This window comes from Ursus americanus, chromosome 20, assembly GCF_024610735.1.
Source record: "Ursus americanus isolate L20-20 chromosome 20, mUrsAme1.1.p, whole genome shotgun sequence".
In the NCBI taxonomy this organism is placed as follows: domain Eukaryota; kingdom Metazoa; phylum Chordata; class Mammalia; order Carnivora; family Ursidae; genus Ursus; species Ursus americanus.
In genome coordinates, this window is record NC_142146.1 from 34834155 (window position 1) to 34851078 (window position 16924).

A 16924-nucleotide genomic window follows, 5' to 3' on the forward strand; every position below is an offset into this window, starting at 1 on the left:
TGCTGTAATGTCCCTGCCTTGAGGCTCTGAATGTCAAAATATCTGGGTTCAATGTTCTTCAAACTGTGTAAGTCACAACCCATTAATGGGGCATGAAATCAGTTTAATAGGTCTTGATAGCATTTTTAAATGAGACAGAATAGAATAGATCAGAGTGTATCACATAAAGATAAGTATTGTTTCGTTAAATTTTGGTTTCAGTTGTGTGTGTGTTTGGTTTTCAATGTAAAACCTATTCGTTTCTATGGGTTGCACCCAAAAATGTTTAAAAGCCACTGGACTTTAAATAGAGGAAGACCTAAGGGGGAGAAAAACAAATGATCAGAAACAAACGTATTAATTGAGTAGGGACACCTTTTTGGAGAAGTTTGGCCACGACTGGGAAATGGATTGATTGAAAGCTGCTCTTCTGGCCCCAGGGAGCAAGAGGGAGTCCATGTGAGAGATAAACCACAGGCAGCAGGAACCATAAACATCAGAGAAGAAAATCCCGTGAGGCCTATCTCCTCATGGGGCTGGGGCAGCTGGGGTTGCACGGAGCGGGTAGAGGGAGAGCAGAAGATGAGAGATGACTGAATTTGGATTGGTACGAGCCATGAGAACCCCGAGAGAAGACCGTGTCATTCTTGGTGCCATATCATGGGCAGCCTAGCAAACAAAAGCCTGTACCTGGCCCAGAAGAAAAGGTCAGCTGAGGGGATGAACAGGCATGGTGGTGGGGTGAGGCTCAGCTGCTAACCCATGGTTGATGCTTCAGGGTCGGCAAAAGATCTAAGTCTAGCCACAGGCCCGAGGAGACTAGTATCCTCCTCACCTTCTCCCTGCTTTCCCAACACAAACACAAACACAAACACGATTGACCTGCCTGTCGAGGCCACCAGACATAGGGGAAAGAGTACGGGCTGTGGGGTCAGAAGACCCTGACTCTGAGTCTACTGGCTGGATGGGATTGGGCTTGTGTCTTTATGTCAAAAACAGGGCAGGTAAGACCTGCGCGGGTGGTTGGGAGATGTGCAGACTCATCACGATGGCCATGTCCGGCACAGGAGCTCAGAGCTGCTTTTGCCCCCAGGGGCCACAGGGGGGCAGGGAGTTCTGGAGGAACATCGCACCGCAAGGACCAGGCTGGCTCCGACTCTTGAAGTCCCCAGACCCCCTCGGCTTGCGTGCTGAACCCCAGGCACTCAGTTCGGGTCTGCTCTGAGGCATGGCGCTCAGCAAGCCTGGGGGCAGAGAGGCCAGCCCAGGCCACTGCAGCAGACGTGGTACATTTGCTTGTGTCTCTGAGCAGGAAAGCTCTACCCCGGGTCAGCGCAGCAACTCTCGTCTTTGCCCTATTGCAAGAGCTGGCTCCTGGCCCTGTGGCTGGCCTTGGTCCTCAGGCCCTGAAACTTGGGCCTGAGCCCGGTCTGGGTTTTTGGCCAGGAGTCGTTTGGGCCAGGAGTCTGGCCTTCTACCGTGCTGCAAACACACCTGGTCAGCCACACAGATCTGCGGGAGTTTTGGCAAAGACTCCCTTCTCAGTCCAGCTGAGCTAGGTATTTGTCTCACACGCCCAGGCTCAACCATCACCTCTCACAGAAGGCCTGCCTGCACTGGGCACCCACACCCTCCCCACCCTGGGTTGGGTGCCCTTCGTCCACACCACTTACCCTCAGCTGGCACTTGGAGTTTGCTCGGAGGTAGGCCTCTGCCACAGCACCTGGCACAGGTAGGTGCTCTGGCAGCGTTTACGGAATGAATGAATGGTCAAACTCAGGCCTCATTTTCTTGCTCAGTGCCCCTGTCTGCCAGCAACTGAGCCATACGTTATTTCAGGGTTCAAAGAGCAGAGGAGGCAGCCCGGATGGGACAGGTGCCCTGTTGTAAGCCCTCAGCCACAGCCTGCATTAGAGAATCCCGGGTACCTGTGTGTAATTACTAGTTGTCTCAGTTCCTTTTCTGAGGAGACGGAATTTTAAAGATTTGTGTATGAAAGTGGCATAAAGACAAACCTTTGACCTTGTGTAGGCACTGTCTCAGCTCTAGCTGAGGGCAACACTGCCAGGGCCCTGTGCCCACCAGGGCCCGGCAGAGGATGTTTTTTGACAGAGGGAACCCGGGAGGGGCTGACAGACAACCAGGACACACAGACCTCTGCCAATCTTCCCCAGGGCCTGTGCTAAATGGAAGGAAGAGGAAGAAGCAGGTTCAGGGCAAGACCCAGCCGGTCACAATGAGATCTCTCCCTCGAGCCCCTTCCTCAGCCAGTTCTATTATTCCCCACCAACGTGAGATACTTGGTAGCGCCTAAAGCACTCCCCCTGCCATGGGGATTCTTGGGGTCCACAGGAACTTCAGAGCAGCAAGTGGAAGTGGGGGGACACAACAGCTCTCACCAAACGGCTGCATGGGTACCTGGGAGGCCAATCAAAACGTGCATTGGATTGGAAGCCCCGGCATGGAGGAAGGACTCGGTAGTAAGCTCCCCCTGGGCTTGGGGTAGACGGTTAGCTCTCAGAATGACAAGGGGATGAGTTCCCTCGATGTGTAAAACGGTTCCAAGTCATCATCAAGGTCCGCCCACAAAAAAGTCCTCAAAAATGACACCAATTACCAACATGACAATGAGATACCACTTCACTCCCACTAGGGTGGCTCTAAGCAAAAAGGCAGCGCTGGCGAGGGCGTGGAGCCATTGGTACGGTCGTACATCGTACATCGGTGGTGGGAATGCGGGGCAGCTGCTCTGGAACACAGCTGGGGGGTTCCTCAAAATGTTAAGCATAGCTACGCCTATGACCCACAATTCTCCTTCAGTTCTACTCCAGTTCGGCTAGGTATATCCCGAGAGAAGGGAAAACATGTTCATACAAAGAGTTGTACACGAATGCTCACAGGAGCTGTATTCCTAACAGCCCCGAAGTACAATCAACCTAACCGTCCATCATCTGAAATGGAGACACAGAATGCGGAATATACATACGTTGGAATATTGTTTGGTCATAAAAAGGAATGAGGTGCTGCTTCATGCTGCAACACGGAATGAACGTTGAAAACATAATGCTGAGTGAAACAAGCTGGTCAAAACACACCCCATGTGTCATGATTCCATTTATATGAAATGTCCTGAATAGGCAAATCTTTAGAGACAGAAAGTAGATGAGTGGTTTCCAGCGACGGGGTGGGGGGGGGGGGGGAATGGGGAATGGGGAGTGACTGCAAATGGGTAAGGTATTATGAAGGGGGCAGGGTATGAAAATGTTCTGGAATTAAAAATCGTGACGGTCCAGCAACTTTGCGAATATACTAAAAACCACGTAATCGTACACTTTTAAAGTCCTGTTTTATGGTATATGGATTATATTTCCATTTTTTAAAATAAGGAAAGAAGGTCGTTGATGGAGAGGACTTAGCAGAACTGAAACAATGAAATGGAGCACGAGTGTCGCCTGTGCCCGTCGCATCCATCTGAACGAACTTTGGGCCCAGGAACAGCGCATCAAGAACGCCTGGGGGGGGGAAGAGACGCTGGGTCAGGATCTAGGAAGAAACACGTCCCGGAATTCGAAGCGAACGCTGTTGAGGTGGCGGCCCGGGATCGCTAAGGGCCGGGGAGGCGTCGGTAGGCTCAGAAGTTGGCCGGGCCAGAGCGGAGACTCCAAGGTTGGGGCACAGAGGCTCTTAAAGAGGCCCGAGCGATTTCCCGTTCCGCGTCCACTGTAAAGCCAGCGCCGCCGAGGTAGGGTCTGACCGCTTAACTGCGCGGGGTCGGGGGCAAGGCGGCGGCTCGGGCCCCGCTCGGAGCCGGCCGGGGGGAATCGGCGCGGGTGGCCGGGACTGAGGCGGCCGCGCGTCCTGGGGGCGCGAGTGCGCGCGGGGGCGGCGGGGTCGCGGCGCCGCCCCCCGCCCCACCGGCGCCCGCCGCGGCGCTCTATTTTTAGCAGGCACTGTTGCAATATAAGGAATGCGCGGCGCGCCAAGCGCTCGGGGCGCGAGCGGGCTGCGCGGTCGCTTTAAGGAGGCGCTGGGGCGGGGACGGGCCGGAGCGGCCAGTCCGGCTGCAGTGGGGCCGGCCGGGCGCGGCGCTGCCTCCTCGGCAGCGCCAGTATGGAGGAGGCGGCCTGAGGGCCGGAGCCGAGCCGGGGCTGGAACGCGCGGTGAGTGGTCGCAGCCGCCGGGGAGGGAAGGGGAGGGGGCCCGACCCGGCGCTTTGTTCCGGGCGGGAGGTGTGGCCGCCCCCCCCCCCGGGCCCTGCAGCGCTCAGCACGCGCGGAGTGCGCCCCGGGACTGGCGGGGAGTGGCCTTTTGCCCCCACCGCAGGCTCCGGCGGAACGTTGTGCGATCGAGAAATCCGCCACAATAGAGACCCCGGCGGGGAGGGCCTGTCCACCGCCCAAAGAGCCCCTTTCATGGAACCGCCCTTCGGTTTCTTGTCTGCCTCGGCGAGGACAAGCGGGGAGGTGGGCGGCGGGACTGGAGCGGCGGGGGAGGTGGGGGGGACTCTTTCTCCCTTTTTAAAATGGCGTTAACATGGGCAGGGATCCGCCGCGGGTGTTGTCAAATTTATCTCAATAATAAAAAGCAGCCTGCCGAGCAAACAACCCTTCACTGCGGGCCCGGGGCTTGGGGCTCTGCTCACAACTGGGGCCCGGCTCATTCATTGACCGGACCTGGCTGGGGCGCCCACTGAGTGGGGCACAGTGCCCGTTCCTGCTCTGCGGGGAAGGTAAGGACAAAAAATGAGTGAGGGCACAGTGTGGTCAGCAGCGGGATCAGGGAAGAGCAGGGGTTGTGGGACAGACAGCGTGGAAGGTCAGGGAAGGCCTCATAGAGGAGGTGATGCCTGGCAGGAGCGTGGGCACTGGACACCGAGTTACACTATGTGGCTGCAACGGAGGTCTGTGCTGGCGTTGGAGAAAGCCGAGTCTGGAGAGATGGACAAGGGCCACCTCATCGGGCCGTGATCTCAGAGCTCTGGGATTCCCCCACCTCCTCCCCACGGGCCCCTGCCGGTACCAAACCTCAGTGAGCTAAATGGTTCGTGCATCTCCAAGACACACACTCTGTCCTGGACCTGACCAGAGAGAATGACTGACAAGGCTCAGAATTCGAGCCTCAAAAGAGTAATAAGGGAGATCTGAAGCCCCCCTGTAATAGCGGCAGCCAGCAGGGCTCACACGGACCAGGCGCTTGACCAGAGTGTGCTCGCTCATCGTTTAACAAGTCTCTCCCAGAGGTTTTATTGTATCCCATACATGCGGATGGGATGCTGTGGCTAGAAAGCATAAGTAACTTGCCCAAGATCCTATCTAGAGACCATGCAGCTGTCCAGGCCCCTCTTCTGAGGGTCTGGCAGACCCCGGCTTGAGGGCTCCAGGTGCAGCCTGTAGTGAGCTTTTGCTCTGTTGACAAGCACGGGTTGGTTGAAGTGTGAGGTGGTGAGCTGTTGGTATTAATAACTGACACGTGTCAGGGGCTTTGCAGGGAACAAAGCACTTCACCGAGACAGTTCTTAAAGAGTTTCTCCTGCTTCTCTTCCCAGGGAAGAAACTTGAGCTGGCTAACATTTTATGAATCTCCTAATTTCCTGTAAATTGCAAGTCCCTGCTGACTGGGGCTGAAAATGTTTCGGGCCGTGGTTTTCAACCTTGGGTCTGTTCTCACTCCCGGCAGCCAGTGAGTTTCTGTCTGCGGTTTATGGTGTAGTTTGTAGTTTCTCGGCCAGGTCAGGAGGCACTGGGCTTTGACGCTCTGGGGTTCTCAAGGCTGCAGGGTCTGCCAGCCTCTTTTGGAGGCAAGCGGTGTTGAAGAAGCCAGGTGCTCTAGTAGAGGCTGCCCGCACCCCGACCCCTGGCCTCAACATTTCTTTACGGAGAAGAGGGTCAGAGCTCCCTGCAGAACCCCGGTGAGGCGAGAGACAGTCTTCCAGGGTTTGCCTGCTCTGCTCTCGCAAAAGGCAGTTTGAATTTTCCACTACTCATGCTTTCACCTACAGAAGACATTTTTGTGGCGGGTATAACTTTTATTTTATTATTAGCTCTAACCGTAGGTATTTCACACTTTGAGTTGATCTGAGCTGCTTATACAGTGACAGATCTCAGGGGCTGCTTCCTGAGTTTGAGTGATCGCTTGGAATGAGAGAGGGCTACCAAACGGATGAACGGAGCTGGCTTCTGGGATGAATGGGCCTCACGTCAGTCAGATTTGCGTGGCGACCAGCCTGCGGGATCAAGTGAGTTCTCAGGGAAACGTGACCTCCGCTTTATATCTCGCACCTGGAGTAATCCATTCTACCAATGACATGCCCCCACGCGGGGCGTTCCTCCCTGCAAGTGATTGAAACACACCTGCTCATGAGCATTGTGTGGTTTGCACGAACCACACTTACGGGAACTAACTGGGAACACGTTCTTGTACAAAGCTGGAATATTCTCAAGCATCAAGAGTGTGCATTGAGTTGCAGAGGTTGTGTACCTGTCAGGCTCAGGGCGTAAGATGCAGTTACCTTTGTGCGGAGATGGGCAAAAGGAAGGAGCTGGGTGAGCTCCTTGTGTCCTGGGGCAAGTGGCGAGACTCCGTGGTCTAGGGGCTGTGCAGAAAATTCAGGCTCTGAGAGGAATTTTGTTGGTGGACTCCGAGGGCTCGCCAGCCTTTATCGTCTTGGGTGTTTCCACTGGGCCTTATGGTACTGGATCCGGGGAGCTGCTTTTGGCTGCAAATAACAAAACCCAAGGATTAGTAGATTCAGCAGAGTTTAGATCTTCCAAAGATGCCAAAGATGTGAAGTTGGTCTACGCAGAGACGGGGTATTAGTGCCACTTGCAGCAAGCTCTTGCATGGGAAAGGCAGCCAAGAAGGCTGAGGGTCTGGTGACCAGAGCAATGGTTTTTACCTTATTGGGTCACAGCCTCTTCAGTGTGCCAGTGAGAAGCCCAGAGAAAAGTCGCTTGGTTGTATAGAGTTGGGCATACAATTCAGGGGATTCATGGATCTCTGAAAACAAGCCTTAGATTCCAGCTTAGATCCCCTGGTCTAAGCCATGTTGTTTCACTAGTGGTTACCCAGGACCCACTCTGTGGCTCTGCCCTTGCAGCCAGGCTATGGTGCCGTGATGGTAGAGTCACGTGTCAAGAGTGAAAAGGAGCGGGCCGGTTGTTGGTGCCTGCTTCAGACTACAGAGCTGACATTGTTGAGGCTGAGGTGACAGCCTTGTTGCACCCCTCGGCGCCTGCTGTGCACACTTTGGTGCTCATCTCGTCTTCTGGGGGGTGTTTCTGCTGCACGTGGTGAGGGCGGTCTTGCCTGCTCCCAGAGACCCCACCCCCGGTCGCCACCGCGGAGCGCCAGGTTGGCACCATCCAAGGCAGCTTTCTGCAGCCATCCCTCTTGGAGGGCTCATGAAGTACCAGTGTATATTTAACTTTTTAATGTCCCTCTCATTGACCTTTAGTATTTTTGGTAGCTTTTCTAGGTGGGGCCTGCTGATGGCCAGAAGGCTAAATGACAATGTAGGTCATTGCTGGTTGCTGAAATGTCATTGTGGGTCTCAGAGGGGCATATTTTCATCTCCAGAGCTTGGCATCTGGCCACCTAGAAGGGTAAAACACCATGATTTACATCTGGGTTGTGATGCTAATGAGATTTGGGAGAGCACCGAGGATGGATTTGGATTTGGCTCTGCAGCAATGTGGTGGTAGCTTGAGGAGGGGATGGAGAGCTGGGGGCTCTGCGCCCTGGTTCTGGTCCTCTGTGGCTCTCCAGAGGGCCTTGGGCACATCCCATGCTACAAGCACCCAGGCGCCATCTGTGACTTCTCTGCCTGCCCTCAGGGTTGTCATGGGATTAGATGAAATACACAGATGAGAACATGCTTGGGAGACCAGACAGGGCCATAAGGATTAAGAGCATCATCAATATTCAAGCACCCTCAGATAACAGAATCGTAGATCCAGAAGGGGCCCCCGGAGCGTGCTTAGTCTAGATGCGAATCCCGCGCAGCACATTTCTCAGAGTGGTCGGGGAGATAATTTCAGGTGGGGCACATACAGCATCATTTCCTTTTAATACGCTTGTTTATAAGTATTATAAAAATACAGGCGTCACGTCCAACCCATTTTTTAAAAATGGATATTTTGTTCAAATTAAGGCTAGAGAAAGATTTTAAGTTAAAAAGTACGGTGGGGGCACCTGGCTGGCTCAGTTGGAAGAGCATGTGACTCTTGATCTTAAGGTTGAGTTCAAGCCCCATGCTGGGTATAGAGATTCCTTAAAAAATAAACTTAAAAAACATAAAAGTAAATGAAAAGTATGGTGATTTTTTAAAAAGATTTTATTTATTTGTTTGACAGAGAGAGCACAAGCAGGGGGAGCGGCAGACAGAGAAGCAGACTCTCTGCTGAGCAGGGAGCCCAGTGTGGGGCTCAATCCCAGCACCCTGGGATCATGACCTGAGCCGAAGGCAGATGCCTAACTGACTGAGCCACCCAGGTGTCCCAGAGTATGAGGATTTTAAGGTAAAGATTAAGTCAGTAGTAGTTCAGTAGTAAACAAATATGACCCAAATGGGAAAGTGACCCCTTGAATAAAGGCTGGGAAACTTTCAAGGGAGCCTCTCCCTTACAGTCCCTCCCTTACTCTCTTGGCTTCAGGTGGACTCCTCTAGAGATAGGGAGATTGCTGCCCCCAAATCCACCCACTTTTCCATTTGGGGATTCTCTCCTCCTTGCAAAGTTCTTTCCTTTCTCCCTTTAAGCCCCCCCCCCTCCCGTCTGTCCCACGTGATCTTCTGACACTCATGCTTTTCTCCAGCACCAGCTCCACTTTCTTCAGCAGCTCCTCTAATGGCATGGTTTAAAGGCAGTCCGTCTCCATCTGTCCTCCCTTCCTCCTTCCCCCTCTCCCCACTCCCTCCCCTCCCCCTTCCTTTCCCCCTTCCTCCTTCCCTCCCTCTCTTCAACAAAGACTTGTGGGCTGGCCCTAGGCTAGACACTATATTAGCCACATCTAGGCCTCACAGCAATCTCCTTTTATGAATGTGGGAACAGAGAGGTTGAATGGGCCACGTCCAGTCAAAGCCTGAGAAAAGCAGAGCCCAGGAGTCTGACCAAGGTCCGTCTGGTCCCTAAGCACATGCTCCTTCTGTTACACTGTGCTGCTCCCAGAACGGGATGACCAAAAAATGACACATCTCTTCTTTCCTGGTGCTCTTGGGGCCTGCCCCTCAGGGGTCTGAGCACGCATGACCAGTGTCGCAGGGGAGCAAACTCTCATGAGGAGGGGGACAGAGCGGCCTAGGCAGGAGGATGTGATGAGGCAGCTGGCTGGTGAAGAGAGGCAGAGCGCCTGGGTGGCAGTGGTTTTCCCTGACTCCCGTTAGTCTTACAGTCAACTGTGAGCCCCTAAATCATTTGGGCACTTGGTCTATTTTTTAATTTTGAAAGACAAAAAAATTCGTATAACAAACACCACATGCCCGTACCCAAAATGGACAGATGCCACGATTTGGTCTACACTCAGTCCATCACACAGTAGGTCAGGACTTCGGCCGTGTCCCTGGTCGTTAGGCCTGGCTGGTTTGGGCCTGTCCCTGCCTGAGGCGGGCTTTGGAGCCCAGCTCCTGAGTTTCCGGCATTGCTCTTTCAGCCTCCTATCCCCCACTAATTCATCAGGGGCTGCCTGGGCCTCCTCCGAGGTTGCCCATAGCTGGGGAGAAACCACTGGCGAGGGCGGGGAGCGGGCGCTTTTGGATTTAACCCTCGTCAAAAAAGTTGATCTGCTCTCGAAAGCACCTGCCTAGACCACTGCAGGTTCCGGCCAGGCTGTCGAGCACATATAGTCACACCTGCCCAAAGCGAAAGCCACTAAATGGTAGACATATATATATTTAGGAAAGAGAGAAAAAACATGATTTTATAATTAGATGACAGTGATTTGCTAAGCAGCTCATTTTACACAAACCTTAGCAAAATCCGTCTTCCGTTCCAAAGTGTGGAACTACCTTAAAGCACAGTGTGGTCCCTTCCCAAGGCCCGTGGCAGCCCCAGAAGGCAAGCGCAGGTGCCCAGGCCTGGCCCCTCCTCTGCAGGCCCAGTGATGAGGGAGGGGCAGCTGTTCACAGCCTCCTCCCTTCCACCCCCAGCGGCCTCCTGGGCCGGGGCCTGAGCCTTCCTCACCCCTCGAAGCTCAAGCCTGGGTTAGAATGGTTAGCATACAATGGAATATTACTCAGCTATCAGAAAGAACGAGTTCTCAACATTTGCTACAACATGGACGGCACTGGACGAGATAATGCTAAGTGAAATAAGTCAAGCAGAGAAAGACAACTATCATATGATTTCTCTCATCTATGGATCATAAGAACTAGGAAGATCGGTAGGGGAAGAAAGGGATAAAAAAAAGGGGGGGTAATCAGAAGGGGGAATGAAACATGAGAGACTGTGGACTCTGAGAAACAAACTGAGGGCTTCAGAGGGGAGGGGGGTGGGGGAATGGGATAGACCAGTGATGGGTAGTAAGGAGGGCACGTATTGCATGGTGCACTGGGTGTTATACGCAACTAATGAATCATCGAGCCTTACATCGGAAACCGGGGATGTACTGTATGGTGACTAACATAATAAAATAAAAAATCATTATAAATTAAAAAAAAAAAAAAAAAAGAATGGTTAGCAGAGCAGTGCCTTTGAAAGCCATGCAGGAGAGACTCCGAAACTTCCAGGAAAGCCTTCCACACCCAGGCAGATTCCATTTGCAGGGAGTCACAATGGGGGAGGAAGATTTGACCTAGTTTCCTAAGAGAACATGGGGACCTAAGGTGGTCCCCAAGTCCTCTTTATTAAGTGGGGAGAATGAGTTGAAATATTCACCGTCCCTGAGGGGCCCCCTGAGTCTGACAGGCTGCAGACGCCAGCACGGGAGCCCCGGGACCTCAGAGGCACCTGCTTGGAGGGGTTTGTCTTCCAGTAAAAGCAGTCAGGAGACTGCACCAGCGAAGACAGTTGAGCAGACCAATTCCTATTTGTACAGAAACACACATACACCTTATGTTTACAGGCTCACTTCTCTTTTCCGAAACTGATGATTTGGATTATTTTTAATGAATTCCTCCCCTTATTTCTTTTTTTTTTTTTTTTAAAGATTTTATTTATTTATGTGCCAGAGAGACAGCCAGCGAGAGAGGGAACACAGCAGGGGGAGTGGGAGAGGAAGAAGCAGGCTCATAGCGGAAGAGCCTGATGTGGGACTCGATCCCAGATCGCCAGGATCACGCCCTGAGCGGAAGGCAGACGCTTTAACGACTGCGCTACCCAGGTGCTCCGCCTCCCCTTATTTCTAACCATCTTTACTCTGGCTCCAGCCTTAGCATGGCTCGCTTAGATTACTACAATACTGTTCTGAGTCTCTGTCTCTCATTTTGCCCCTGGTAAATCCATCTTAAAGTTGGACAAAAATATCGAAGTCAAATCTGAGCATTTTCCTCCCTTGCTTATAGACCCTTAATGAATAAGGAGAAGGGCCTAGTCCTACCAGACACTAAAATACGATAAAACCAGAATAAAGTGGTGTAGGCCTGGCACAGGAATAGATAGGTCAATGAAACAGAATAGAGTGCTTCCCCTGAAGTCCCTCCTCCCCCCAAGAACCCCCTTTTTATTTTAAATGAGACCCACTTTCAAAAGAAAAGTTCTGTTTCACAAGAATCGGCTATATATACTATGTGTTAGGGGGCCCCTACTACACCAAGTACCCAAACAGTGAGAATGTGGGCACGTGGGGCTGTGTGGAGGTTGCCGGAGGGGTGGTGGAGGTGGGGAGGCCCACCGGGCCCATAGAAACCAATTCTCAGGGGGTCTTGCCTCTCCAAAACAGCATATATTCATTTCAAAAGCAAAATTAATTTTCATTTCATTTAGGTGTTTTTTTTTTTTTATCTTTTCGAATTTCAACATACCTTCTTGAAAATTCCCCCTCTTACATAACCCACACATTCACCCCTTTATATTTGAATTCTGCTGGAAATGTAGGGCCCGAGGAGGAGACCCAAGTGAGCCCATCTTTCTTGGCGAGGACCATTCTCTCACAAGTTGGCTCAGCAGCCCAAAATAGCCTCTATCGTGTTCTTCTTTCAATGCCGGCTTTATTGTAACCAGGGATGATGGAAAAGGGTGGAGCCACTGTCCCAAAGCCTTGGGGGCATATATTAAAAAATAACTGTATGAGATCTGTCTTCTCAGCCATCCCTCCACACCCACATTCCTCAGGTTGAGATTCCGTGGGCAGCGGAGCCGGGAAGGTCTGGTGTTCCTCACACCCAGCCCTTCTTCTCCAGGAAGCCAGGCCCAGCCCCAGGTGCCCTGCTGGCCTCCCAGGGAGCTAAGGTCAGCTGGCATCAGAACCTTCCCGCCCACCCCTACTCACTGACCCCCGACCCTGCCCGCCCGCAGTGGACAGCGGCCCGAGTCCACTTATCTGGGACTGGGTGGGTGTTTCCTGCATGTTTGAGATTTTACAGAGGAAATCAAAATAAAGAAACAAAGCCTTTGTTTTACTTCTGGACTCAAACTGGGGACGGCTGGAGGGATGGAAAGGGGGAGCTGGAGTAGGTCACTTGGCACTCCAACAAAATAACCATTCTAATAAAGCATTTAACAGGGACTTTCTTCTATTTAGGGTTGGTGTGAGTGAATAGGGAAGACAGGGCGGAGGGCTGGGAGAGCCTCTGTGTGTGGAAGGAGAGGGCCCCAGGCAGGGTCGCTGGCAGGGCTCTGGGGCCACCATCGGGGCAGAATTGGCAGCCAGAAGGCCCAGAGGGGGTCTCAAGTCCTCCTTTCCTTCCTCAGAAGTCCCATAGGAGAGTGGGAAAGAGCATGGACTGCAGGGCCAGAGGACCGCCACTCCAATTTCTGCCCTACCACCTGTTGTCATATGACCTTGGGCGGTCCCCCACCTCTGTGAGCCTCCCTTGCCTGATCCCTAACATGGAACAATGCAGCTGTAATGCACAGGTCCCAGCCACCCCATCCCAGTTCTTCCTGACCCAGTTATACCGGGCCAGGCCCTCATCTCTCATCTGTGCAAATGGGGAGGTGCTCTCCCCAGTATTTCATCATTCTTCCCAAAGGATTTTCTCCTTTTAGAAGTTCTCTGGGTCTTGTCTTTTCTTTTCTTTTCTTTTCTTTTCTTTTCTTTTCTTTTCTTTTCTTTTCTTTCTTTCTTTTCTCTTTCTCTCTCTTTCTTCTTTCTCTCTCTTCTTTCTTTCTCTCTTTCTCTCTTCTTTCTTTCTTCCTTTTCTTCCTTTTCTTTCTTTCAAAGATTTATTTATTTGAGAGAGAGTGCAGCGGGGAGGCACAGGGTGAGAGAGTCACAAGCAGACTCTGTGCTGAGCATGGAGCCAGATGGGGGGCTCAGTCTCACAACCCTGCGATCATCACCTGAACCGAAACCAAAGGTTGGACACTGAACTGCCTGCACCACCCAGGTGCCTCAAAGGTGTTTTATTTTATTTATTTTTTAACTAGATTCTACACCCAGTGCAGGGCTCAAACTCATGACTGTGAGATCAAGACCTGAGCTGAAATAAAGAGTCAGACACTTAACCAACTGAGCCACCCAGGTGCCCCTATTATTTAATTTTCTTTAAAAATTACCTAAGCATTGATGAAAATGCTCCCCACCTGTAGTATTTCTGAGGATTTCAGAGTGGGCAACCTTGTCCACTGGCCATCTGGCCTCCCAGATCAGCTGCCCCCGCATTGCCCCATGCCTGTGTGCAGTCGGCTTGGCTTCCTCATTCCCTAAGCCCTATTAAGCCACAGCTACCAGGCTTTCACCAAGGGCTTATAAGAAAGAGGCTTATCTATTGCTCAGAACAGGGCAGAAGTTAAAATTGAGTAGTAGACCTCCTCCTCTTGCCCGCTCACCCCTTGGAGGACTTCTCCTGGCCTGTCTCTTTAAGCTTAGTCTGCTCGCATTTGCCAGGGACCCATTTTCCTGGACACATTTCCCCAGAGTTTCTGAGAACTCCACATTTCCATTACTTTGGTGGCAGAGCAGTCGTGAAATCTGTCCTGGGCTGGGCTGTGGGCCTATGCTTTTGCCTCCAAAGAGGGCCACTGAAGAGCTCCTCTAAGCAGGAGTTTGCACACACACACCCCCAGCACTGAAGTACTACTGCTCCTGCCACTTGGCCACGCCAGGACTTAACAGGGCAGCGCGTTTTATTTCCGCTGATGGAGAAATGATCAGAATCCACAACCCGTGCTGCCTTGTTTCAGGGCTCTGGAGAAAGGGGGGTGCTTCAGAGCTATGCCCCACGTTATAGCCCATCTCACAGGGGCCATCCCAGGGGCAGAGAGCCGGAGGCAGAGCAGATGTTAGGAGCTTAGAAATGGGTCCGACACATCGTTTTGGATCCTGGGTGTGTCACTTCCTAGCTGTGTAACCTTGGAAAAATTATAAACCCCTCTGTACAAAACTGTCGGTAGTAGCAGCCACCTGCTGGAGGTCCACCCGGGCTGAGTCCTGTGGCCGGAACCCATCAGGACAGTGCCTGTTTATTATGTCCTGACCACATACGCAGCACTTCACTTGTACTCCCCCGAGCACCCCCCGCCACACCTCAGACTGGGTGAGATTACTGTGACACTCTCCCAAACACGTCTCCTGACGGCACTGGGCACGCGGCTACTCCATCCCTTCCTTGCTCACGACGTACCGTGTCGGCTCCACACGAGGATTAGAGCTGATCTTAATCAGCAGATATTTATTGAACACCTTCTTTGTGTCACACGTGTGCTGGGCACCCGAGGTCCAGTGGGGAGTCCGACAGAGGACAGGCCCTGTGCGGGTCTGCCAGCTTGGCCCATCGCTCCCGCCCCGGTCCAGGGCCTGGTTGTCTGGCCTGGCCAGGCTGCCGAGGAGGATAGGAGACCGGCAGTGACTGTTTTGCATTTGAGGAGAGGGGTGTGGAAAGCTGCCTCCTGCCTTTCCAGCTGAGTGGGCTTAAAATCTGGAGTTTGGGAGGGTCTCTGAAAGTCACCCCCCCCCCAGCCCTGGTTCACCCCTCCAGAGTCAGGCTGCTGGACCCTCCTTCCTCCATCCTGCTTCAAGGAAAATCCCACACCTCCCCAGATGCTCATTGTCATGCCCACCTCGTTTTCAGGAAGTTTCCTTTTTATTTTGCTCCAGCCCAGCTCTCTACAGTCTGGTTACTCTTTTAACGTGGAGATTGGATTGCCTTTCCCCACCTCAGGCAAGAGCCTGGGCTGTGTTTCTTTCTCCCTGTTGGTCAAACATATAAATTTTTACGTTTTTCATTAACGGTGTTTGACATCTTGAATATAAATGATAGAAACAAATGAAAGCAGTGCTGATTTTTTAATGTGACTTTCTGCCCTTCACCTCCCTGGGTCCGAACACTCCTCGGGTGGGTCGTGTGCCCTCCCTCCAAAGACAGCGAGCCTGGAGATCCAGGCTGAGTAACCCCTGCTACTGTTACTCCTCACTGTCATTTTCACCTCCTTTAATCTCACACCTGTTTGTGGCCAGAGCCAGGCCAGGCCAGGGCAGTGCAAAGAGTGTCTGCCTTGGAGCAGACGCACCACTTGATGTGTGCGTGCTGGATGCATGCTTGAGGGGGCTTGGGGTGGCCGCGGGTGCGCTTGTGGGCTGGAGGCCCCGGGAGTGGTTTGTTCGGTTCATATGATGGGGAGCTAATATTAAAAACTCAGCTTCACTTAAAAATTCAGATTTCTGGCTACTCTTTGAAGATGCAGACTCTCGGGCAACCCTGTTGCAGATATGCTCATGTTGCAGCAGTCAGTGGGTGGAGGGTAATAGTGGTCTCCTATTTGCCACAAGCCCCACTGCTCCCTACTGCCCGTACCTGCCCCCTTCTCTCATTTATCCACCTGGCCTCTGCAAATATGTAGGATTGGGATGTTCATTTGTTTCCCGAGTGCCTCTTTCTGCTGCTGCAGGGGAAAGCAGTTGAAGTAGTGGGACAGCCAGGACTTGGAGGACTGGAGTTTAGCCATAGTTGGACCTGGTTAGAAGCGTCCATCTCATAGCCGGGGGCTGCTGACACAGAGCAATGCCTGCCCCTGGCCTCCAGGCCTTCCCTTTGCGTCTGTCACCACCCCGCCCCTCTCCTGAGCTGCTTCCTTCCTAGTGTGCTAGTGTGAGGCCATGGCTCTATGAGGCAGGCAGCTCTGGGCTGGGACAGCCCTGGGGGACAATCCGTAAAGCTGTACTCTGCTGAGCTGCGCCTCCCATCCCACCCCCCACTTTGGGGAAAGATAGTACCAGAAGATTTGCCTTGCTGCCACCAGGAGGCTCCAAGGACACGGTGTGGCATTCCCAGACCAGCAGGCAGAGGTGGGACCTGGGAGGTACAGGAGACTCGCTGTTTTGGGAGCATGGGTGGCAGGGAAGCACCCCCTCATTGTCACCCGCTTCTCCTGCTGGGCCGGTGCCCACGTGTGTCTAGTGGAACTCCTCACGTGGTATCTCCCTTATGAGGGCCACCACTCACTACTGCGGGACCCTTCTGGCCCACGGGGTATAGTGCCCACACTACCTCTGCCCTGCCCTCCAGCCAAGCCAGAACTCCCGCTGGCTCCCAGTGCCAGCCCCGCACTGTGGAAATGCAGACAGCCAATACCTGGAGTGTCTCTGTGCAGAAAGCTGTGCCAGGGCTCTTGAGAGGTAAAGACGATGAGGGCCAGCCTTCAGACCCCTGCCTGCCTCACCCAAGTGGGGAAATGTGACGGAAAAATAACTCCCAACTCCTAGATTTGAAGGGAGAAGAGGCAGAATGGCCATATAGCTGAGCTAGGAGCTTTGTGGCCAGACTCGCAGACGGACAAGCCACAGAACCTCTGTGACTTCAGGGTTCATCGCTGACAGGTGCTAAACGGTGCCACCTTGGTGTGGTGGCCGTGAG

General features: G+C 52.8%; 1 protein-coding gene across 5 annotated transcripts in view; it reads left to right on the top strand.

Annotated features, from left to right (window-relative positions):
* The first annotated feature begins 3555 nt into the window (after positions 1-3555).
* Positions 3556-16924, top strand: part of MRAS (muscle RAS oncogene homolog) — a 53126-nt gene continuing 39757 nt past the window's right edge. Inside the window, exons 1-2 of one of the 5 annotated variants that reach the window (XM_087870220.1) lie at positions 3992-4139; positions 8331-8495. The gene's annotated coding sequence lies outside the window, so the exon portion shown is untranslated. Of the gene's footprint in view, positions 3722-3982; positions 4140-8330; positions 8496-16924 lie in introns of those variants that run through there. The other 4 variants (XM_045791850.2, XR_015727880.1, XM_045791849.2 and 1 more) reach the window with 4 other exon arrangements.